This window comes from Chionomys nivalis, chromosome 11 (assembly GCF_950005125.1).
Source record: "Chionomys nivalis chromosome 11, mChiNiv1.1, whole genome shotgun sequence".
Taxonomy (NCBI): domain Eukaryota; kingdom Metazoa; phylum Chordata; class Mammalia; order Rodentia; family Cricetidae; genus Chionomys; species Chionomys nivalis.
In genome coordinates, this window is record NC_080096.1 from 73,049,804 (window position 1) to 73,075,523 (window position 25,720).

Sequence of the window (25,720 nt, forward strand, 5' to 3'; positions counted from 1 at the left end):
AGACTAAGGGATTGGATACGAAAACAGGATCCAACATTCTGCTGTTTACAAGAAGCACACCTCAACCACAAAGACAGGCACCTACTCAGAGTAAAGGGCTGGGAAAAGGCTTATCAAGCCAATGGACCTAAGAAACAAGCAGGCATGGCCATACAAATTTCTAACAAAGTTGACTTCAAACTTAAATCAATCAGAAGAGATGGAGAGGGACATTTTCTACTCATAACAGGAACAATTCATCAGGATGAAGTCTCAATCCTGAATATCTATGCCCCTAATATAAAAGCACCCACTTACGTAAAAGAAACATTTCTAAACATTACTAAAACTCAAGGCAGTCATCAAACCACACACACTCCTCTCTCACCAATGGACAGGTCAATCAGACAGAAACCTAGCAGAGAAATAAGAGGATTAAGGGAGGTGATGAATCAAATGGACTTAACAGACATCTATAAAACATTCCACCCAAATAGGAAAGAATATACCTTCTCTGCAGCTCATGGAACCTTCTTGAAAATTGACCACATACTCGGTAACAAAGCAAACTTACACAGTTACAAAAAAATATTAGTAACCACCTGTGCCTTATCGCATCACCATGGATTAAAGTTAGAATTCAACAACAATGCTACCCCCAGAAAGCCTACAAACTCATGAAAACTGAACAGTCAATTACTGAACCACACCTGGATCAAGGAAGAAATAAAGAAAGAAATTAAAGTCTTTCTTGAATTTAATGAAAATAAAGAAACAAGATACTCAAACTTATGGGACACTATGAAAGCAGTCCTAAGAGGAAAGTTCATAGCACTAAGTGCCCACTTAAAGAAAACAGAGAAAGCACACGTTGGAGACTTAACAGCCCACCTGAAAGCTCTAGAAAAAAAAGAAACAGACTCACCTAGGAGGAGTAGAAGACTGGAAATAATCAAACTGAGGGCTGAAATCAACAAAATAGAAACACAGAAAACAATCCAAAGAATCAATGAAACAAAAAGCTGGTTCCTGGAGAAAATCAACAAGATTGATAAACCCCTATTCAAATTAATCAAACGGCAGAGAGAATATGCAAATTAATAAGATCAGAAATGAAAAGGAGGACATAACCACAGACACAGAAGAAATTCAGAGAATCACTAGATCTTACTACAAAAGCCTGTATGCCACAAAACTGGAAAATGTAAAAGAAATGGACACTTTTTTAGATAAATACCATATACCAAAGTTAAACCAGGACCAGGTGAACAATCTAAATAGACCTGTTAGTCACGAAGAATTAGAAACTGTTATCAAAAACCTCCCTACCAAAGAAAGCCCAGGACCAGATGGTTTCAATACAGAATTCTACCAGAACTTCCAAGAAGACCTAACACCTATACTCCTTAATGTATTTCACAATATAGAAACTGAAGAGTCATTGCCAAATTCCTTTTATGAAGCTAGAGTTACTCTGATACCAAAACCACACAAAGACTCAACCAAGAAACAGAATTACAGGCCAATCTCACTCATGAACATCGACACAAAAATCCTTAATAAAATATTAGCAAACCGAATTCAAGAACACATTAGAAAAATTATCCATTATGATCAAGTAGGCTTCATCCCAGAGATGCAAGGCTGGTTCAACATACAAAAATCTATCAATGTAATCCATCATATAAGTAAACTGAAAGAAAAAAACCATATGATCGTTTCATTAGATGCTGAAAAAGCATTTGACAAAATTCAACATTTCTTTATGATAAAAGTCTTGGAGAGATTAGGGATACAAGCGTGATACCTAAATATAATAAAAGCTATTTACTAGAAGCCGACAGCTAACACCAAATTAAACGGAGTGAAACTCAAAGCCATCCCACTAAAATCAGGAACACGACAAACCTGCCCACTCTCTCCATACCTCTTCAATATAGTGCTTGAAGTTCTAGCAATAGCAATAAGACAACATAAGGGGAACAAAGGGATTCAAATTGGAAAGGAAGAAGTTAAACTTTCGTTATTTGCAGATGATATGATAGTGTGCATAAGCGACCCCAAAAACTCTACCAAAGAACTCCTACAGCTGATAACAACTTTTAGTAATATGGCAGGATACAAGATCAACTCCAAAAAAATCAGTTGCCCTCCTATACACAAAGGATATGGAAGCAGAGAGGGAAACCAGAAAAGCATCACCTTTCACGATAGCCACAAATAGCATAAAATATCTTGGGGTAACTCTAATCAAGGAAGTGAAAGATCTATTTGACAAGAACTGTAATGCATTGAAGAAAGAAATTGAAGAGGATACCAGAAAATGGAAGGATCTCCCTTGCTCTTGGATTGGGAGGATCAACACAGTAAAAATGGCAATTCTACCAAGGGCAATTTATAGATTCAATGCAATCCCCATCAAGGTCCCATCAAAATTCTTCACAGATCTTGAGAGGATAATAATCAACTTTATATGGAAAAACAAAAATCCCAGGATAGCCAAAACAATCTTATACAATAAAAGAACTTCTGGAGGCATTACCATCCCTGACTTCAAACTCTATTACAGAGCTACAGTATTGAAAACAGCATGGTATTGGCATAAAAACAGAGAAGTCGACCAATGGAATCGTATAGAAGACCCGGATTATGACCCACAAATATATGAACACCTCATTTTCAATAAAGGAGCTAAAAGTATACAATGGAAGAAAGAAAGCATCTTCAACAAATGGTGCTGGCACAACGGGATATCAACCTGTAGAAGAATAAAAATAGACCCATATCTATCACCATGCACAAAACTCAAGTCCAAATGGATCAAAGACCTTAATATCAATCTGAACACACTGAACCTGATAGAAGAGAAAGTGGGAAGTACTCTACAACATATGGTCACAGGAGATCGCTTCCTATGTATAACCACAGCAGCACAGACATTAAGGACAACATTGAATAAATGGGACCTACTGAAACTGAGAAGCTTCTGTAAAGCAAAGGACACTGTCACTAAGACAAAAAGGCAACCCACTGACTTGGAGAAGATCTTCACCAACCCCGCAACAGACAAAGGTCTGATCTCAAAATATATAAAGAACTCAAGAAACTAGACTTTAAAATGCTAATTAACCCAATTAAAAAATGGGGTACACTGAACTGAACAGAGAACTCTCAACAGAAGAAGTTCAAATGGTCAAAAGACACTTAAGGTCACACGCAACCTCCTTAGTGATCACAGAAATGCAAATCAAAACAACTTTGAGATATCACCTTATACTCTCAGAATGGCTAAAATCAAAAACACCAATGATAGCCTTTGCTGTAGAGGTTGTGGAGGAAGGGGTACCCTCATCCATTGCTGGTGGGAATGTAAACTTGTGCAACCACTTTGGAAATCAGTGTGGCGTTTTCGCAGGAAATTTGGGATCAACTTACCCCAAGATCCAGTAATACCACTCTTGGGAATATACCCAAGAAATGCCCTATCATATGACAAAAGCATTTGTTCAACTATGTTCATAGCAGCATTGTTTGTAATAGCCAGAACCTGGAAACAACCTAGATGCCCTTCAGTGGAAAAATGGATGAAGAAAGTGATGTTTTAGGTGTGTTTAAACTCCAAAACCCACCACCCACAATGTTTCCTTGTTCTTTCTTCTGCTAATACATGTATGTTATCATCATAAAAACAGCAGATCTTAGAAAGGGAAAAGTTTCAGATAAGCTTGTCAAATACACAATAAAGGAGAATCCCTTCTCACCAACATCTTTCACTTGGCCAATATTCTCAGGCAAAAATAACTGTTCATACCATAAGCATGTTCCTGCTTTATTTGCTACTCTGAAGGAGGCTCCATGGACTGCATATTGGTAGCAATAGTTTTCTTTAGTGGAATTATCAGGTTTTTGTGGATTTTGCAGGCTACATCATTCCGAATCTATCATTACATATGTTCTGAAGATGCTCCAAAGTTTTGGTTTTGGAAAGTGACCTTTCTCCCAAAACTTAACATCCCTGCTATTTTGTTCTGATTTCTTAGTTGCTTTATCTTTGAGTGGTATGTTTATTAATTTTAAAACAAATAAAATAGCTCCTAGATTAAGAAAACTATGTTCCTAAGCACCACAAATTAATAATCACAGAAACAGAGAATACAAAATACTAATGTTGTGCTTGACTTGAGCAAGTGGAAAGGAGGGTGTGGTCAGAATAAAGTCTGTTCTCTTTACAGCAGCTCTATTCTAGATTGTTTCAATTGCCGAAAAACTGATCTCTGCTCTATTATATTGTTGTGGAAATTGAGGCAAGTGTTTTCTAGAGAAGAACACTATATTAATACTGTCAGAACTATGAAGAAGGCAATATCGAATATTATAGTGACAAGACCTCATTATATTGGACCTAGTGCAATTTTTAGAAGGTATTATATAGCACATGATATAATAAGAAAAGCCCAGTTTTTTTTATAGTTTCTTAATTCTGGTAGTATATGTATATATGTATACATTTATATAGTATGATATTATCTGCATGGCATATGTGTTCACTAAGTAAGTGGTAGTACATTTGTATGTTTTGTTTAGAAGCTATAAAGTACATTGCCATACTTGATATCCATATTTTATTCTAGAACATAGAAGTGTTCAAAGAACAGAGTCAAATTTTTAAAACTATTGTTTGATCTTGGAGAAATTCAGTAACTTTTTCAAGCTCCCTGAGTGGAATAACTGCCAACCAAATGTGAACATGAACTAAGTCATTAAATTTAGGCAACTTTTCACTGCAGTTTTCTAGTGGCTGTATGTTTTCCTAGCAATACTCTGTTCACTGGTAATTCAGCTCCTTAAATAAATTAATCTTATTTTTAATTAAGAGCTATAATCTTATAAAAGATGAAATTTTAATGATTGGGGTAAAGACTAAAAGAAGAGGCTTTAGTGAACATGCACTCTGCCTTTAGGAGACCTCACTGCCCTTCAGAAGCAGCCTCCTCTTCAGAGTGAAGACTACATCTGGACTGGCATTTAGATTAAAGTTTTGGTAGTTCATTTCTCTGGCACCATACTTAATTGTTCTCTATACCCTGGCTATGGTGGCAGAATTTTTGGAAACCTTTAATTATATGATTGTGGTTCAGAATACAGTTCTAAGCATCTCCTTTGGTGTTTCACATCTCTAGGTAGATCTGTTTTTTTAGTTTGAACTTCCCAGCACTACATATCATCCAAGAAACATAGATATTAAGTGGATGACTCACTCCAGATAGCACTCTCAACAGTTTAGAAGGAAAACTGATAATCAGGGATCTCCGGCCTTTCCATTTTTCCCTCATACCAGGCTGTTACAAGTTAACATTCTTTGAAACTGCCACCTTCATTGCTGAGTCTGTTTCCCATACTCACCCTTTGAGTAAGACCCTGGAAACATGATGAGTGCTGATGAGTGCTGCTGTGGAATGACAGAACCCTAGCATTAAAGTGAATAACATCTAAATTATAAGAAAAGTCTTCCAGCCATTTGAGAGACTTAATCTAGAAACTAGCATCACAATTAGAAGGTAACTGTTTTTAGCAGGTTCATATCTGGCTCAGGGAAAACTCATAAAGAATTCTGAAATTATGGTTTCCAAAATAAAGAAAAATGAATGAGAATTTGAGTGAGAATTCTGCCCATAGACTCATGTATTTGAATACTTGGTCTGCAACTGATGGCACTCTTTGGAAGGATTTAGGTATGGTCTTGCTAAAGAAAGGATATCACAGTGGGTGGCCTCCTAGATCTAAAATTTCCCTACCATATCCAGTCCACTCTCTCTCTCCGCTTCCTGCTTACAGCTCCAGATGTGAACGCCTCTTGCTCCTGTTCTGCCATCCTGGTGCTCACTGTTATGCCTCTTCTATGCCATTATGAACTCTTATGCTTCTGCAACCATAAGCTGAAAATGAAAAACTTATTTGATAAGTTCACTCAGTCATGATGCTTATCATTGTAGCAGAATAGGAGCTAATACGGTGAGTTTCACTTGTGAAGAAACTCATAATGGCCAGAAAGTTTTGCAGAAACACATTTTTAAAAAACCTGAACCCACTCTTCTCCTACCTAGGAAGTGTTAGGAAAAGCAGTGATAAGCAATATAGTCATCAAGAAAGATGAAATAATGCAAATTCATAAAGCCTTGCCACTCTGAGTCCAGGCAAAATCCCCAGTAAAATTCAGAGAGAGCATAAATCCATTTCTTTAGCTTCATAATCCACCCAAGCATACACTGCATATTTCCTTAACAACTTCCAGTAATTATGCTTCAATGATTTGTCTTAACTCTCTTCTGCAACCTTCTAAATTTGGAGCAGATTACAGGTGCTTCAAGTTATTCAGTTATGTTTTCTAGAACCCGTAGACAGATTGGAAAACTTGGTGTCTTCTAGATCTCTCTCCCAGGCAACCCTTCGATTCCCAGGGAGGGATATAATCAATGTAGCATCCTTCTGCTTCTGCTTAGTAATTCCAGAAGGCTAGCCTTTGTGCTGCTTGGTCATCTCTAAATAAAACACTAATTACAAGGGCAATTAGGTCATTCTGAGGCTCCATTGTTCCCTTTTGTCCTCTTTGAGTTCTTCTTCTTCTTTCCTTCTGTTCCTTCCTTTCTTATACACACCTATCACCAATTTTCTCCTTTCTTTCCTTTTTTATTTTTCCCCAATGTCCTCCCATACTCAGTCTTTTAGTTATTAAAAAGTAAAAAAATATCCATTATCTGCCTCCCCAAATCCCTCCCCTTCCCAACTGAAAACACACTAGCGAAACATTGATCAGCACTGGTACCTGTTTAAAAATGACACGCAAAACTACCAAAAGCGCCTGGACATGTGTCTTCTATTCAACATTCAGGATGCTATCTGTGACCCATTCTTACTCACTGCTTGTTTTTTTAATTTGGCACTAATGATTTGAAAACAACGTAAATGTCAGGAAATGAGCTCATTTCCAAATATTTTCATGACAGTTTTCTCCTGATCGGTTCTTTTGATTCATCAAGTTAATCTCAAGATCCTTGCAGCAATCAGTTCCAAATAAACCACAGTGAATGAACTGAACCCCATGCAGAGGAGAAGGAATTGTTTAAATCTATTGGCTGCTTCTTCCTGCCACATGTGTGTTAACCTCCTGGAACGACTGAAAATGCAATCAGCTGAGTACTACACAATAGGCATTTTCTTCTACTTTTCTAAGAATTACCACGCTTGACTTTAACAATAACTTGAAAATTAATCTCTGCTTGCTTCCTTATAATGCCTTGCTCTGCTGAGCTTTAAAAACACCAATGCCCTGAGCAGCATACCCCTAATTTCAGAACCCCAGGATTGGAGTGCAGTTACCACGGGATCCCTTTACTACTGCCATCAGAAACAAGCCACAGGCACCTTTTTCTCGCATCCAGCAGACACATCTACCTCTTGTGTTCTGCCTGAGGTTCAGATTTTGTACCACATCAACACTCTGACAATTAACTAGAAAGAGCATGATTTTTCTAACAAGAACCTTCAACATGAGCACACCTCTTAACTTTTAAGCCAGAAATGCAGAAGCTCAGGAAGGTTTTAGTTTTCTTGCTGTGGTTTGAATTTGGGATGCAGGTCAGGGTCTCAGCTTTCATGCATTCTACACAGATATTCTACTTCCTATCATCATCCCCTTCTTTACCTTATAATATAAAGTAAGGGAGATATTTGTATACAGGCTTGTTTTGCAAAGTAGCAAAATTCCAGAAAATTAAAAATGATATCTGATTAATAGAAAATCTTGGGCAACTTTGATTTAGCAAGCTTTATTTGAGCAAAGAATGATTTGTTTATCAACCTTAAAGCACTTAGACCAGCAGGTCACCAGAACTTTGCTTTATAATGCGGCCAGACCACAGAACCCATATACAAGATAGAAGGAGTTTAATTGGATCATCTAGGCTTTTGCCTTTTAGTCAGCTATGAGGCTTTTCAGTTGGCAGCAAGTCATTGGCTGCAGCTCACACCTTGTGATTGGCAGGGATTTGACTGTTAGAAAAGGCATCCTTCAGAGTTGTTTTTCAGTTTGTTCATGTACTAAATTTAGTTGCATTTTCTCAGTCAGAGATTCAAGATAAGGATTGTAGTTGGAGGCTGTTCGTTCCTTCTCGGCTTCTCAGTCCCAAAATAATCACACAGAAACTATATTATTTGCAATACTGTTTGGCCAATAACTTAAATGTATTGCTAGCTAGCTTTTACATCTAGGATTAACCTATTACCATTATTTTATATTTTACCATGAGACTCATGGCCTACTGGCAAGGTTCCAGCTGGTAGCTTGTATCTCTCCTTCCCCAATGGTGACTACATGGCATCTCTCTGATTTTGCCTTATTTTCTCCCAGCATTCAGTTTAGTTTTCCCCACCTAGCTCTGTTCTACCCCATCACAGGTCAAAACAGCTTCTTTATTCATTAACCAATAAATGCAATGCATATACAGAAGACTTCCCATACCAAAGGATATAGTCATAGGACAAAATTAGCAACTTTTAGACCAGCATCTCTGTCTCAATATATTTTAAAAATCAGACAGTATTAGGTGCAAATTCAGAACAAGTCCATTTCTGAGGATTAATTCTCAAATAATGAAGTGTGTTATTGTCTCCTTATATATGTGGTAAAAGGTTCTCCACAGTTATCAGGCCTCCTGTTCTTTTCGAGCCACAAAACCTCTCAGTAGCAGGAAGGCAGGAATGACATACCCTGGTGAGAACTTTTGCATTCATTCCAGTTCTCTCTTTCCCCTGGTGTACCATTAGGATTTCTGTAGACACTCACTTCATTGTTCTTGCCTTTTATATGTTCCTGTTTCCAGTAATCAGAAAAAGATGATCCTTCTGTGTCTCTTCAAGCTGTTCCTATGGTATTTGGTAAAATGAACGGAAGCATGGAAGCATGAGATTAATGAATGTTTTGATTGTGTGATGATGTCAGCCCTGTGACAACTGAGCCAGCTGTTCTCCTTCCTTCAAATCAAGACACTTAGACATCTGACTTCATATCAGAATCTAGAAACAATCTGGACACTGAGAAGTAAATGCTATTCAGTGATCCTTGGACCAGTGAATTGATGGCTTAGTTCTCAGTTGAGTTAGAAGTTAATTCTGCTGTGGTTATTAAACCTCTCATCTTTGTGCCTGGACTGAATGACATATTTCTGATCTGTCCTTCTGTAACAAGTCTCTTATTTAGTCCCTCATTATTCTGCCCTGAAGCCCATAAACTGAACTTATCTAACCATGATCATAGCTGTTTTTTCCTAGGTTTTCAGACTTGATTTCTTAATTTTGAAACTCAGTTTTCTCAATCTTGAATATTTGATAATTCCACCTACCTTCCCTAAAATACAAAGCCATTTGCTAACAGAAACTTTAACTAGTGGACAACTCACTCAAAACGTTTTCAAATAATATTTAAGGTCTCATTCTCCTTTCTTGTTCCTAACATATAATTAGCATTAGAACGATCTGTAATTTAGTGTTGGTTTTATGTTCATAGACTTTAATATCAGGATCCTTGTTTATATTTCTAATCTCAATTTCTCTAATTCCTATGAAACTAGAATTCTAAAAGTATCTCCCACATGCTTATTTTTCTAAAGATCCTATAAGTCTTTCACTTTTTACTAAAAGTGACCCTATATCCTGTTGTCAGAACCTTTTTATGGTGGTATATGGGAGAGTTGACCTTGAATTAAGGGAATTATACCTCTAATATATGAGCCCATTTGGAAGTGGAGAATCTTGGCCAGAGAAAGATAAGTTAGAGAGATTTAATACTGTTTTGTAAAACTGACAGATGGGAGTTGGCTACTAACAAATAAAGACAAGGAACCACTCCCAGATAATAATCAGCTATGAAAGAAAAAGAAGACAGTCTGAACAAAAAGCACAAGAAAACCTCTGGCCTGCAGAATTTGGAGCTAATAAAAGAGAACTATTTTAAACTGCTAAATCTGTGGGTTTTTTATAGCATCAAAATTTACTCCATCTTTCTTCTTACCACTATAAACCCTTGGTGATAATAAGTATGAGTAGAAATACAACATTTTAAATGTGAGTAAAATGTTTTTTATCTGCTTGCTATTTTTTTTTTCTGTCTTTAGGTGACTGAGATTTAAGAAAAATTTGGTAATAATAATTATAAGCCATCAGGCTCCATTTCTTTGTTAGTGAGTATTATCTTATTAAATACAAATAACTTTCAAGATAAAATAATGAAATTATTTTCATATCGAGAGGGAGGGGGAGTGGACTAGGGGGAGGAGAAGTGGAGTGGGGATAGGGGGAGGGGAACGGGGGAGGGGGCAATATGTGGGAGGAGGGGGAGGGAAATGGGAAACGGGGAGCAGTTGGAAATTTTAAGTAAAAAAGAATAAAATAAATAAATAAAAAAAAAGAGTTGAACACTATACTTCCAAATACAAGGTACTTTTCCTATTAAGGACTAAGACTAACATAAATGGCAGTATCTGTTAACTCTAATGAGACTAAAGTGTTAAGAGAACATCAGACTGGAGAGATGACTTCCTGAATAAGCACTTGTCATACTAGTGTGAGGACCTAGATTCTAATCTCCAGAACTCCTGAAAAGTCAGAACGTAGCATGTATCTGTAGCTCAGCAGCTCCTACACTAAGGTGGAAGACACAAACAGGGTACTCCATGGACAATTGTGGGTCAGGCAATCTGGCATGTGAACTGACAGCAATCCATCACTGTGTCTCAGGCCGAAATAAACGATAAAGACTGACATCCAAGGTTATCCTCTAATATCTTCATGTACACACTTATACACATAGATCCAAACATTGTAGTAGGAGACTTCTTGTTCATTTCCTGACTACCCAGACTTGAATAATGACACAGAAGCTATTAATTATAACAGTGTTTGGTCAATGACTCTAGAATACTCCTATCTAACTCTTACATCTTAAATTAACCCATTTATATCAATCTATGTATCACCATGAGGCTGTGGACTACTGATAAGATTCCCAAGGTTCCAGCGTGTCCTTCTCTTTTGGCAGCTACATGGCATTGCCGACTCCACCCACTCTCTCCCTTGTTTGCTGAACAGATTTCCTGCCTGACTTTACTCTGCTAAGCCATTGGCCAAACAACTTTATTCATTAGACAATAAAAGCAATACATATACAGAAGGACATCCCACATCTTCTCCCCTTTTCTGTATCATTAAAAAAGAAGGTTTTAACTTTAACATAGTAAGATTACATATACAAAACAGTTAGCAAGCAATAATTATATTTATAATATTCTTGATGAGTGTATCATTCTATATTTAATTTATCTTTTATCATAACTAAAGAAAACTATAATTATAGCTATTTGTCTTCAACTCCATCAAAGTCTCCAGAAGATATAATACTACTTAAGTAAACAAGATGTACATTGTAAACAACTTCCAAAACTCTAGAATTGACAGAAGCACCTCACTACCTGGACAGTCACCCAAAGTTCTTCTGTAACATTGGGGCATCCATCTTCAGCCTACAAGCCCATGGTATCTGGCAGACTTTTTTCATGAAGTAGGAATTTTGAAAGGCTGTTTCACCTACCTTGGCAGTTTGTCAGTCACTTTTTTCTGTATCCTGCAAAGTGTATGGCTTTTTTTTTTCTGTGAAGCAGGAATCCTGAAGGATCATCCTGTCTTTTGCAATGTTTAGCAGTCATTTTTCTGTGGGTTCTGTATGTCTAGTTCATATAGCATAGCATAACATCAAGCAGTACAGGCAAGAGCAGTTTCTCGCCTAAATAGCTAGCAGACTCCATAAGTAGCCTTTTTGATGCCTGTCGTAGTCTTGAAGTAGATTGGTGCTCCCAGAAGCAGACTTGTCTCACTGTTGAGAAAAGTATAAATTCTTTAAACATTTTAAATGCCATATTCTGTAAGTGAAAGTTTTGAAGAGTACCTATACATCTGAAATACATCTCTGTACATTTAGAAAATCTAACATGACTAGATGTTTGATTATTATAGAAGACTATTTATTAATCTGTATTTCTTAACTATACATTATATTTTAAAATGAACTACATAAACATAATACCATAAACAAAAGTCAAAATATACATATAAGTAGTATAAGAAATCAACCTTAAATTTGTATCAATAGACCAAAGTCTGTACCAAAGTATAGTGTTAATTTCTATATCATACCCCTTTAAATGAAAACAAATATTTATAAACATTCATTTTGGGAATTTGGGCATAGTTTTCTTATGCTTCCTGTTTTATGTTGGATAAAGTATTTTTAGGGTTCATAGAAAACTTCCAGGGGGTCTTGTTCCATCAAACCACATCAGCTTGAAAGGAATTCGTAGGTCCTCATTTTCTGTGGGAACAAAAGCAGAACTACTGTTTCAAAATAACATATTCTTAGACTAAAATTTTGAAGTCAAGATACCTTAAAATGTATATATTTGTTTAATTTAGCAGCCCATACAATGAAATGTCTCTCTGTAATTAGCTCATTCACAGTCAAAAAATTCAAAGAAAACATAGTAATATATATAATGCAGATTCTTTGTATTTTCTATATTTATGTGGCATTTTGTACTCTATTCTGTATTATTTTATATTACTTTTACTGTTCTATAACTATATGTACCCAAGCCTACCAATATTTAACCAACATTGTGACCCATTCAGAGATCTTTTCATTTGAATCTATCTTTGTGTATCTGTAATCATTTTTTTGACCAGGAACACTTCTTTTTAAATGTTAAGTAGGCATGGCTACAACTGACTCCACAGCCCTGCCTATTTGATCTGTGCAGTCCAACATGCCAGAGGCATGATCACTGCCTATGCGAACCATGTACACTGCTCCCGTTCCAGGGATGCGGTGTCTATGTCATTATTAAAGAACTTGTAACATGCTGCTCACAGACCCCATTTAAGGGAAGTACCTACCAAAATAGGTTGAGTTCATTCTGACAACACCAACCAGGAAATGCCTTTTAAAGGACCTGCACAGTTTTGCTGCTTATGCTGAGTCAGGAAGTCTTCTCTTAAAGGAGAAACACCTCTGCTTGCTGCCAGCAAATAGAGCCTGTCTGAAAAAATTACAGCTACTAAGAAGTTGTGCTTAACTCTGTTCTTTTGTATCTAGAATTGCTTCCCAAGCTGTCTCAGTTTTTATGTAGATGTAGTAACTATGTTCTTTTGTGTCTAGAGTTCCTTTCTAAGCTCTTTCAGTTTTTATGTGGATGTAGTTGTTCCATACTGGTGCCATTTTATGAACAATGCAAAAGAATTTAAGCAAGTGGTAGTATCATATGACATGCATTCACCATTTGTTTTTAATTAAAGGATTACCATCAACTAATTGAAAATGTTTTTATATTAATGTGTGTAAAGATTTCATGTTTACCTGAGACTTTTAATATTTCTTTTTTTTCCTGGTGGATAATCTTTATTTTATTTTATTATTATTATTAAAAATTTCTGCCTCCTCCCCACCTCCACCTCCCATTTCCCTCCCCCTTCCCCACTCCCATCCTCCTAAGGGAAATTAACAACAGTGGAATATGTAACAGTTTTTTGTATAAATCCAAGTAACAGGACATTTGTGGGTGTATGCATATACAATTATAGTTCAACTTAGCAACAGATGTTTAAAAAACAGAAACACAAACAATAATCTAATAACCACATGTATTTTCTCTTTTGTTTTTAACCTCTTGGGACATAGTCTTTGAGTGTATTTTCATTAAGGCTAGACTTTTAATTAATTCAATATAATTATGTTAGTCACATATAATAGTTTATAGCATAATATTAATATTAAATAAATTATATATTATTTAAACCATGATAATTCAATAAATCTATAAGTTAATATGAAATGATGTTAAAATTAGAAGCATAGAATTCTTTTGTCAATACATAAATTTAAAGAGATACTCAAACTGTGAATGATCTATTTATAGGTTAGATGACAAAACTACAGTTTAAGAAGATAAGTGCAGGAAAGAGTGAACTACTACAACCTCAAGTGAAAATATACACTATTGTTTTTAATGGGAGTGAAGTGACGGAGTAATGGGTAATTAAGACTGTTTATATTAGTACTGGAATGTTGTCATCAGAAAGGCAGCAATAAGCAGACATGTACCCGATATATGCGTATCCCTCTTGGACCTTTATGGGTGGTATTAAGGAAGCACTTGATTAGTGAGAATAAACCACAAAACATTCCACTGATGGTGAATAATTTAGGGTGACTCTCACAGTTTGGTTCTGGTATTCAAGCAGCCAGTGTTCCTGTACAGGCAGAGTTGTCTTCTTGTGAGTGTAAAGATGTATTTGTTCCTGTACAGGCAGGGTTGTCTTCTTGTGAGTGTAAAGATGTATTTGTTCCTGTACAGACAGGGTTGTCTTCTTGTGAGTGTAAAGATGTATTTGTTCCTGTACAGGCAGGGTTGTCTTCTTGTGTGTGTAAAGATGTATTTTCTTCCCCTTTTAGTTTACTTCTATAGCTTTAGAACTAGAAGGAATCTTAATAATATTTTATATTAATTCATTTAATGAAGGATATTAAAATCAAGAGAGGCAAAGTAATGTGCTGGGAGTCATTAAGTCTTTTCAATAATAATCAAGAACTCTTGTCCCTTAATTTATAGTTCACAAACTCAATTATACAATAAAATCAATTAGTAAACACTTACTTGGGACTTTCTGTGTCCAAGAAGATATTTAAACGTGATCGTAATGATGAGCTTTATTGCATCCCCTCTGTGCATAAGGAATTCATAGTAATAAATCAGCAACGAACCCTATATTAAATTAATGAGATGTGTATTAGACTAAGAAAGAGCACATATAAGAATGGGAATAACGTGGGGACCATTAAAATGCAATCTTTTGAGGTTTCTTTGTATTTTTTATTTATGTGAGCATGTTTATGTGTTGCTCTCTCTCAAGCTCTCTCTCTCTCTTTCTCCCCCCCATGTGTGTGTGTGTTTGTGTGTGTGTGTGTTTGTGTGTGTTTGCCTCTTTGTGTCAGTTTTGTTTTTAGGAATATTTTTAGGTAGTTGTAAAGATAAATCAGTGGGAAACAATTGTCAACAAACTGATGACCTAAGTTGAATCCCTAGCCCTCACAGGGTTGAGCAGAATTAACTTTCATAACTTGTTCTCTGAATTCCATATGTGTTTCTTGACACACATGTATCTCACCAGCCCTCTACACAATAAATAAATAAGTAAGTAAATAAATAGTAATAAAAATGTAAGAATTTTTTTGTGGTAATTGTTTGAAATTTCTATATTTGATATATGTTTTATAAAATGTACCTGTGATATGCCATAGTCTACAAGCCCTTATTTATTTCTTCAATTTATTTCATCTTTCTTGTGTGCATATAGCAGCTGTGTTGTTAATTATAAATGTTAATAACGCCTACATTGCATGATGATTTGAATCTATTTTATTAATATGAAATTGTCTTTATTTACTTGTTTAACTTTTCTTTTAATCTCCTTTCAATGTGAAATTAATATGCTTACCTCTATTACTATTACTCATTTTTTTGTTTGTGTTATTTCTAATCTTTTACATCAAAATTACCTTTTGAAACAGCTATGGTGGCTTCTCATTTTTGGTAGTAGTTTTATTGACATATACCTCAAACATTATATGATTAATTTTGAGTCTCACATTTTGTTGTTTAGTAAATTCACAGAAATGAATAACCAACATTATAAATTTGTAATCATTTCTTCACTCACAACAAAATCCTTTATTCTTTAGTCATTATCCATTATCTATCCAATATTTCTTCCTCCACCTTTGACCTCAGGTAATCACTAATCTACACAATGTGGGTACTTATAGGAACATTTATTATTGAAGGCATCTTATGTCCAATTAATTTCATTTAACATAGCTTTTTAAAATATGTTAAGCTGTAATATTCATTACACGGAATTGTCTTGCTTTAAAACTGCTCTCACAAGCATACAATTTACATTCAGCAATTCCTTTGCATGGGCCCTCTAGACAGCTGTGCTTCAGTGTTGCATTATAATTTATATACAAAATCATATGAGTCTATATTAAATTTAGGAACTACATATGAAAGAAGGTATATGATACTTATCTTTCTGAGCTGAGTTTATTTTTATTAATATGTAATTATGTATTCTTTTGTATAGCTGAGTAATAATTCACTCTGTATATTATCTTTTGTTTATTTATTTATTTGTTTATTCATTAGAATTCAAGACATTTTCACTTATGTGTATGAACAGTAACTCTGCTGTAATCATTTTGTATATGAGTGTTGGATAAATTTTAGTTTCATTTTTTGCAGGTGTGTTCCTGGGATGAGGTTGTGAGGTAAAATAGCACCTTAATTTTGATATTTGCAGGGTAATAGGAGTGGTTCAAATTCCTGTTCTGGTTACATTTTTCCTAGCAATATACACTGGCCAGCACATTGTTTTTGTGATGTAATTTAATTATAGACATACTTGTGAGCATGATGTGGCATGTCATTATAACTAATATTTTTTTTTCTGATGAATAAAAATGTAGAGTGTCTTTTTCATGTACATCTTGTCTACTTGTATATCTTTGGAAAAAGAGTCCAGAGAGTCATTGCTTCAGCTCAAAGACTGAATTAATTGTATATACCAGCTAAAGCAATTTTAGCTTTCTACCACCTTCTTGCCATTTGATATTTTACTATACAAGGTTTGTGTTCAGTCATTTGGGAGATACTAATACTATTCTAATTTATTTTGAAGTTTTATTCACACAGTAGATAAAATTTAATTAATATTTTATTATTTGTAACATAAGATGAAGATTCAAATATATTTTCCGCGTTCTGATTAGGTAAAATGAGCATTTGCTGAGTGTTCATTCCCTCCATTTATTCCGTTACAAGTGTACAAGTTCAGATATGAGGGGCAAATTGTTACTATGAGATTATCATATCACCATGTTACAAACACCCTACTTTTAGAGTCAGTTTGATTCAGTTCACATTTACTAAGACTAAATTCATTTCTATGTTTAATTAAGTACAAATTTGAATTTTTAATCATTTCTCCACAACTCTGGCATTCTTTTTGCTACTTTGACATTTTTGTGTTATATAAAATATACCTTTATATAGAGAGGTATAACTTGTCATAGTTGAGTAGTATGTCTGATGTCTACTGAGATTTAAAACACCAACTCATGGGTGATCAGTCACTACTCAAGATTTTTTTTTTGTTCACTTTAAGGTATTAGGTCCCTATTTTGCATATAATATTAATGATATTTTTATTAAATATTACATCATTAGACCATTTCATTATAACTAATTTTTAGAAGAAAATAAATTTACAAGGCATAAAATCTTACATAGAAAGTTATCATCGATGGTTAGTTTCTTTATATCCCCACGGGTCCTGTTGTTTAAGCCTGTATCTGAGAGAGTATGGACAGCATGGGTGTGTTACAGATCCATTAAGGACACTCTGAGTCTGTCACTGTGGACTTGTTGTATAACAGTGCGGAGTTCGATTGTTCTGAGAGAACAGGGCCTGGTAGCTTACTGGGAAGATTCTCTGTGGGAAGCCAGGGCTGTGTGCCCTCTACTCATACATTCATAGTAGGAACAACTACTACTTTACTTCAACTACAGGGGTAGATCCTGCTGCAATTTCCCTACAGGGCTGCTGAGATTCCTAGGCCCTTTTTCTGTTCCTTTTTCTGTTTTAACCCTAAAACTTATTGTAGCATATGTACATAGAGTGCCACAACTGTTTTAGGACCCAGCTCTGCCCAGTAAGGAGCTGACATCTGCCTTCCTTTGCTGGCTTCTAGTTCAGAAGATATGTCATGCTCATCCCCACAGCAGCTGTAGTTCTTAGGTTAATTTGCTTGTGTATCTATATTTACATTTATGGCTAAAACAATTGGAGTACACCATAGAATTCTGAGCCACTAGGTATATATTTTATGGGAAGACATTCATATTTTACTGTGTTTGATCTAGGAAAAAATATCTGTACTCCCATTACTCTGTTGGCATTCACTTTGAAAATTCTTAGATGTTAGCAATGAATATGCCACTTTAATTTTTAGCTTATGTATTCATATTTTAAAGAGACTACATAAAAATTCTACATAGATACAGTTGTGAACTTGAATTATTTCTAACACTTTGTATCTTAGTAAAATAATTACTCAAATTTATTGGTTTAGAGATTGATAATTAGCCTAGGAGATGGAGATGGTCTACGTGCATAGTATCCATGTATGACATTAGTATTCTATGTATATATATTCTACTAGTAATTTCCTATAGATGTCAGTGTGGCTCCTGTTTCTTTTTTTCAGTTTTCTCTTCTACAAAATTCATCTGTAAGTTTTCCAAGTTACAATGAAAACAATAATGACCGGATTTCCTGACCCCAAATTAACATGTTCATTAAGGAATTTTCTGTGGCTGATTTAACTTCCAATAGCCATTGATGATGTGACACACAAAAGCCAAAATGCTTAACCTCTGACCCCATGTGACAAGAAATTTCCCAATTATTGACAACTCTTTTCCCGCAATATATTTCATGTAATGAGATCCATTAATTCCCCAGACTCAACTTCCCTTAGCAAAATAATAAAATAAAATGATAATTTTTTTGTAACTTATAATTGTGAGTGTATCTGCTTTTCTTATATTCACATGTTGGTGTGTTCCTGTAATTTCTTTCTGCTACCTTCCTCCTCCCAATGAGAGCTTTCACTGAGTTTCACCTTATTTGTCTATCTTCTTTGCTCCACTTTCTATGCCTAACATGAGACAATTGTTTTTTAACTGGGGAAAACAACCTCAAAGCTCAGGAATTATCCTCAGAACTGATGTATTTCCTGGTTTTACCTTATCTTGATTGCTGAGGAGGCAGCTTTCCTTGCAGTAATTCAGCAATCACTTATCCTCCTAGCTTCTGGTACTGCTATCATCCACTCCCTCTCTATGGTGCTCTTTGCCCTCGTACTCAGTGTTCAACATCAAGAGGAAGTTAGATTTCAGCCCATTTTATGGGTGTCTGAAAGTGTCATACAGGATTTCCCCTTGCATCATTTTTAAAGAAGAACCATCAGAACAATTGTCAGAAAACTACGTGCCAGATGAACTGAAAGGTACAGGCACCTCAGCATATTCAGAGAATAGCTAGCTGATTTTTACCACATTATAAAGTTATTATGTTTATTTTGTGACTTATTAAATAAAAGAAATTCTCTTCTTATGTGTATCCCTAGCCATGTGGCGTACCGAACTTTAGATGCCAGGCTAAGTTCAGCCATTTTTAGTTACACTTATTTCAGTGACTTGACAAAAATCATGTGCCAGGTACTGCCTATCAAGAGGAAATTCATAGGGGAGTTATATACAAGGCTTCAACCTTCTTTACGTGGTCACATCATCATTCACGTGGTTCTATTTGTTCTATCCAAGTGTTTCACTCATTCTAATATAGATTTAAAATCCCATTAGAGAGTATTTAGTTATACTTCTAAGTCAATGATAGGAAGTGTTAAGTGTGCTGTGGATGCAAGTTTCCCTAAGTAACATCACAATCAGCCAATTTGGAACAATATGATCAGGGATCCCTCTTACTCAAGTGAAAAACTAACAGCCTTTTTGTTCAGAGCATTGCTTTCTCCCTGCACTCAAGATTGTCTCCTCCTTATTGTTTATGTCCTAAATGAACAATGATAAAATATTCAGTGGTCCCTGAATTTTTTATCTTGTTCTTAAAGGAGTTTTAAAATGGTGCTCTTGAGTGTCTAACGAAAGGCATCCCATAATAAAAGTATATAAAATTGGTCAAGAAATTGAAAGTGTCAATAAAAATTGTCTCTAGGATGACTTCTAAAGACTGCTTGCTGCTGACCTGGCTTTTATTTCTTCTTTAAATATTAATGTTGATTTGCTGTTCAAAAACTTACCTTGGAGTACAATATGCCTATAGCTACAAATTTCTGATTCTTTCATTTGGAAAAGGAAACTGGATTCTATTACCCCCCTGAGCAGCACTGATGTAGTCATGCTAGTTCCACCTGTGCAGAACATGTTGCCTCTGCATTCAGTGAAACTCCATCTTTCATTTTAATGCATCCTTGTGCATGAGAGCTTGGTGGGTGGGGAGATTGTTATAACAATAAAACGAATAGAATAAAGTACAAAGTACAAAGACAGCACTTTCTGCTGTGAATGGGTTTTCTTCTAATCCTGTCTCAAGGCCTCACAGACCCTGAAGACATAGCTTGATACAGTGGACTTTATAAACTTTGGTGTACTGCCATTTTGCCCCTGTAAACTAAAAATGATTTTGTTTCAGAAAGATTCTTCATTTATAATACTTGAGTTAATATGTACCTCAAAATTTTTGTGAAAAATAATTTTATCTAGAGGTACAAAACAAATACCAAACGTTAAGTGTATATTTTGTCTACTTTTCCTGTACTTACGCATTTATTAATTTCTTACTTTCTTGTGCATTTGTTTCTGTTTCCAAAAGAAAAACAAAACAAATAAACAGACAACCAAAAAAGCAAAATAAAACTAAACAAACAAACAAAAAACAAGTGCCTTTATGGCTGCCTTAAAGACTCCTGGGGAAAATAAATAACTATTATAACTTCCGGGTTCCAAGCCCATACTTTTTTTGGCCTACTTTGTGCTGCACTCAGTGAACATTTATTTCTTGTCTCTGACTTAAGGTTATTCTAGTAATAAGTCTTGAATATTAATTTCCTCCTAATGCTCCTGTGGTGAACACTAGGCTCCCTGTTGGTGACCCTACCTTGAAAATCAGATAATGTTGGCAGGTCTTTGGAAGTATCTTCTCCTATGCCGTTATTTCCTTGCTCTCTGTTTCCTGGCCATCTTGATGGCTTCCTCCTTTACATGCTTCTGCTGCCATGAGGTTTTACCTGCATTTTGTGAGAAAGTCATGGTCTGAATCCTCTGAAACCTTGAACTAAGATAAATCTTTCATTGTTTGTTTCTATTAGGTATTTGGTCCCAGTGATAATAACAGTCACTAATATAGTTGTTAGTCTTAAAAAATGTGAAACAGAGGTAAGTTGTGGTGGTAATAGAAGGAGAAAATGGAACTGGATTCTTCCTGACGTGAGTCTAAAATGATGATGAAAGAATGGTTTAGGAGTTTTATGTAATGGGCAGTGAAAGTCCTTACTATATCCCTGAGAAACCCTTATAAGTCAGAATCTCCCTCTTAATGTTTCTGTCATTTGCTTTATTCTCTTTTCCGCAGGCCACAGGGGATGCACTATTTCCTGCATTCTTACTTGTCATACTTTAGGATTATCTTCAAATTTACCAGCTATTAAATACATTTTCTGCCACAAGCACCAGGTTTTTGTTACATGATGAAATTACTGGTATGGGTTCTATTTCTTAGAAGACACTAATGGGTACACATGGCTATGTTGATTCTATTCAAAAAAATTTTTATTTGTATTTGAATGAGGCATTTCTCATAAGTAAAAATTGAATTTAGTAAAATGTCTAATTAGCAGAAATTAACCACATAGTCAGCTGGTTTTTATTGTGTGACATAGAAGCACTTTACTAAGAAGCACAAATAAGAGAGAGAGAGAGAGAGAGAGACAGAGAGAGAGAGACAGAGAGAGAGAGAGACAGAGAGAGAGAGAGAGAGAGACAGAGAGAGAGTAGGAAGAGTCAGAGATACACCATTTATTTGCCAGACAGATGCCAAAACTTTACTTAGTAAGTCACAGCCTCGTGGAGATATACAGAATAATAGAAATGGGTTAATTTAATATACAAGAGCTAACTAAAAATACACCTAAGTTATTGACCAAATAGTATTGTGATTAATATAATTTCTGTGTGATTGTTTAGGTCAGGTGGCTGAAATGAAAGAACAGTCTCCAATTACAGCTATTACAAAGAGAGATGCAATAAGTACTGCATGCAAATACTTCTGTGGTAAGGTATGGGCATGTAAGTGAGGGGCATAGTAAAGAAACTATTTATATGACAATGCCGTGATTTGGAGGGAAGATTTTTTATTGGAGACAAGAAGAAAACACCCAGAGGCATCTGGAAGAATCCAGAACAGAGAGAAAAAGAAAAAAGAACTTTGCCAAGGCTACCTGTAAGAGAAGTGGGTATAGTGGGAACGGAGGGATGGGGGATCCTTTCTATTATATAGCAAGCAAACAGGTATCTAGGATGGGGGATCCTTTCTATTATATAGCAAGCAAACAGATATCTAGGAAGATGGAAGCCTGCGAACTTCCATAACCTGAAAGATGGGGGAGAAATAGGTAAAGGTTAAAAGGTTCAGGAGACTAGATGGGCTTTGAAAAACAGAGCTAGTAATTGTGACTATGGACTGAAGGAGACTGGAGGCCATCATGGGCTTTGATATGTAATCACAGGTATATACTAAGGGAAGTGGTCTTTTCTGGCAGGCTGAAAACCATTTTTCACATTCCTGGGAAATGCTGGCAGTAGCTTTTAGCAGTCCTTATATATTCAGTTTTAGAAGAATCAAGACTTTCATTTCTGGTATGCACTCCGTTTTGAAGATGGGGAATCAGAGTTTCCCTTAGACATGATAAAAGCTCTCTAGGATTATGCCCAGGAGTTATATAGCTGAGTCATATAGTAGTACTTTTTAAAATTTTTTGAGAAGATGCCAAATTGATTTACATAATAGCTGTATTAATTTGCACCCATACTAGCAATGAAAAAGTATTCCTCTGGTCCTACATTCTCTTTATCGTTTTTTTTTGTCAGATTTCTTGGTGATTGTCTGGGGTGAAATGATGTCTCAAATTGTTTTAATTGGCTTTTCCTTGGTGACTAGGATAGTAGTTTATTGAAAATGGCCCTTCTAGGCTCGTATATTTGTATACTTGGTTCCCAGTTTGTAGAAGTATTTGTGAAGGATTGGGAGGAGGTACAGCTTTGTTGAATGAGGGAACTTTATCCCTGCAGTAGTGCTTTGAGGTTTTATTTATTTTATTTTATTTTTTTCCTGCAGGCCAAAAGAGGGCACCAGACCTCATTACAGATGGCAGTGAGCCACCATGTGGTTGCTGGGAATCAAACTCAGGACGTTTGGAAGGGCAGGCAATGAATGCTCTTAACCGCTGAGCCATCACTCCAGCAGGTTTAGATTTGAGGTTTTAAAACACTCAAACCGTCCCGACCCTTCCACCTCTCCCTGTGTGGTTGTTTTTCAAGATATGAGCTCTCAGTTACTGCTTTAGCTCCATGCCTATCTTCCTGCTGCCATGCTTCCTGGCATGATGGCCATGGACTCTAACCCTACCCAATAAATTATTTTTTTCTAAAAGATGCCTTGGTCATGATGTCTTATTACAGCAATAAAAAATAACTAAGAAAACTGAGGATGTTGTAAGTGCTTAAAAATAGGTATTAGTATTTTTCCTTTTCTCCTTTTAAGAACTGTCTATTCATACCATTCTTCCAGTTGTAGTTTTCTTAAATAGCTATTATTTTTTCCTTCTGTAGTCACCATCTTTGCTGGTTAAAGCTAAAATTTTGTGCCCTTCTTATTGGAATGCTTCTAGGTGTGAAGTTTGTATCTTGCTAAAACAAGATAACCTTTTTGTCATGGATAATCTAAGTTGTATGTGATGATTTATTTCGGTGTGGAGCTTTTGCTAACCAATTTGTCAAGTCTTTTATGGTTGGCAAATATCTGAATTCACATACTGCTAGCTGTCCTAAGGCCTGGTTTCTTCCTGTGTTTCATGAACCCATATGGCAGTCATGTCACTAAATGTGGGTGTCACATAAACTTAAAATAATAAGATCTTTCCAAATACACAATAATCAAAACTTAATCAAATAATATGTAATGAATCAAATGTTTCTGGTTGTGCTTTCCCAACTTGCATCATGAAAAAGTCAGTGGCCCTTAAGAGATGCCTGGCTCCATATTGTTTCTTTAGTCATTGCAGGGAACCTGTTTAAATTATTACTCAGGTCTCAGTTTCTAATGCCTGAGTAGAGTAGCTAATTTCTGGTCAGACAAAAATACAGTTTTATCCGGCCAGGGATGACTGTCAAATGCTTACAAGACTTGTAACATTAGGTGTTGTAGGAGCAGAGGGTATTGATGCTCAAGGTGGGTTGCTGAGTTGTAACTCTAGAATGCACCACCAATTGCTGTTTGATGCTGTCTGCTGCTGAGAATAATAGTAAATTTCAAGTGCTAGTGATTAAATCTCCTCCAATAACCCTGCAACAGGCCTATGGCCTGCATGGTTTAGTGCTGCACCCCATGGTATGACAGTCCAGATGTAGTCCTTTGGAAAAAGCAAAAAAGTTTTTGTGCACACTGATAAGCCCTAGAGAAGCCAAGAAAAGTTAAACACACTGCTTATCTCTTCAATGGAATGAGTTACTTAGCTGGTCTTCCTCTGTTGCTGGGAATGTAGTTTACAGTTGGTGATTGTTTGCTGTCTGATGAGCCAAGGGCTTTACCTATATCTCTCAGAATTTATGTTTTGCTTATCCCAGACCTTCCCCAACCTAAAACCTTGAGTATTGCTTCTAGGTCATAAAACTATCCTTACAATTGTTATCACTTGTACTTTACAACAACCTAAGTAACTTCCATGAGACCTTAGGACCAGGCCAATTACTAACTCCTGACAGACATTATATTTACCTCAGTCATTCTCCCTAGACCTTTATCTTGAGCATTGTTTCTAAGTCAACCAAACCTATCTTATGGACAAAGAAGGCATATGTAATTTGTTAAGAGTTTCAGAGTAAACATGTCTTAAGCTTTGTTATACTCACAGAACTGAGTTAATTTTTATCTAAAAACTTTTTCCAAAAATTGTGCTATGCTTAAAGATGACAAATATAAATGAGTTGATGTCAGACTCTCAAAGTCTTGACCCAGCATTGATACTTAAATCAGGCTGAACCAAGTTTTATTTTTCTCTCTTAATGTATTGGTTCCCTGCCTTCTCTAAACCTACAGGGATTCTATTCAGTCCTTGAAAATTCAGGGCCTATGAATGGCCACACTGGAAGTTTTTCCATACTTACATGGTACTATCTAAGTAAAGCAAAATACTCTTGATGGCAAGAGTTGTGTAATTACTGCATAACAATACGGTGGCTTAGACTAGTTCTATAATCTCTAAATTTCTACTTCTGTGAACAAATGTAAATTATTATAGGATTTATGTCTATGTGAACAAATACAACTATGTTTTGGAATATTATTTTGACTGGGTAAAGATGTGTTTTCTTTATGTTTCAGAATATACTTTAACTGTGTAATGGTGTGTTACCTTTTTATGCTGCATTTCGTTAATTATATAAACATGAGTTGCATTTGTTTCTCCTTGCCTGTCTAAGGTGATTGATCGAATAAAGAACTGAGTGGCCAATAGTTAGGCAGAGAAAGGATAAGCAGGACTGGTGGACAGAGAATAAATAAGCATACTATCACTCTATGCAACTCAGTCAAAAGGGCCTGAAATACCTCAGCTCAAGTTGGAAAAATTGTATATTAAGAATGATAAGATTCTTATTGTTCATTTTATGACTCTTACAGAAATATAACAGTTTTACTATAAAAATCAACCAAATTAATAGAAAAC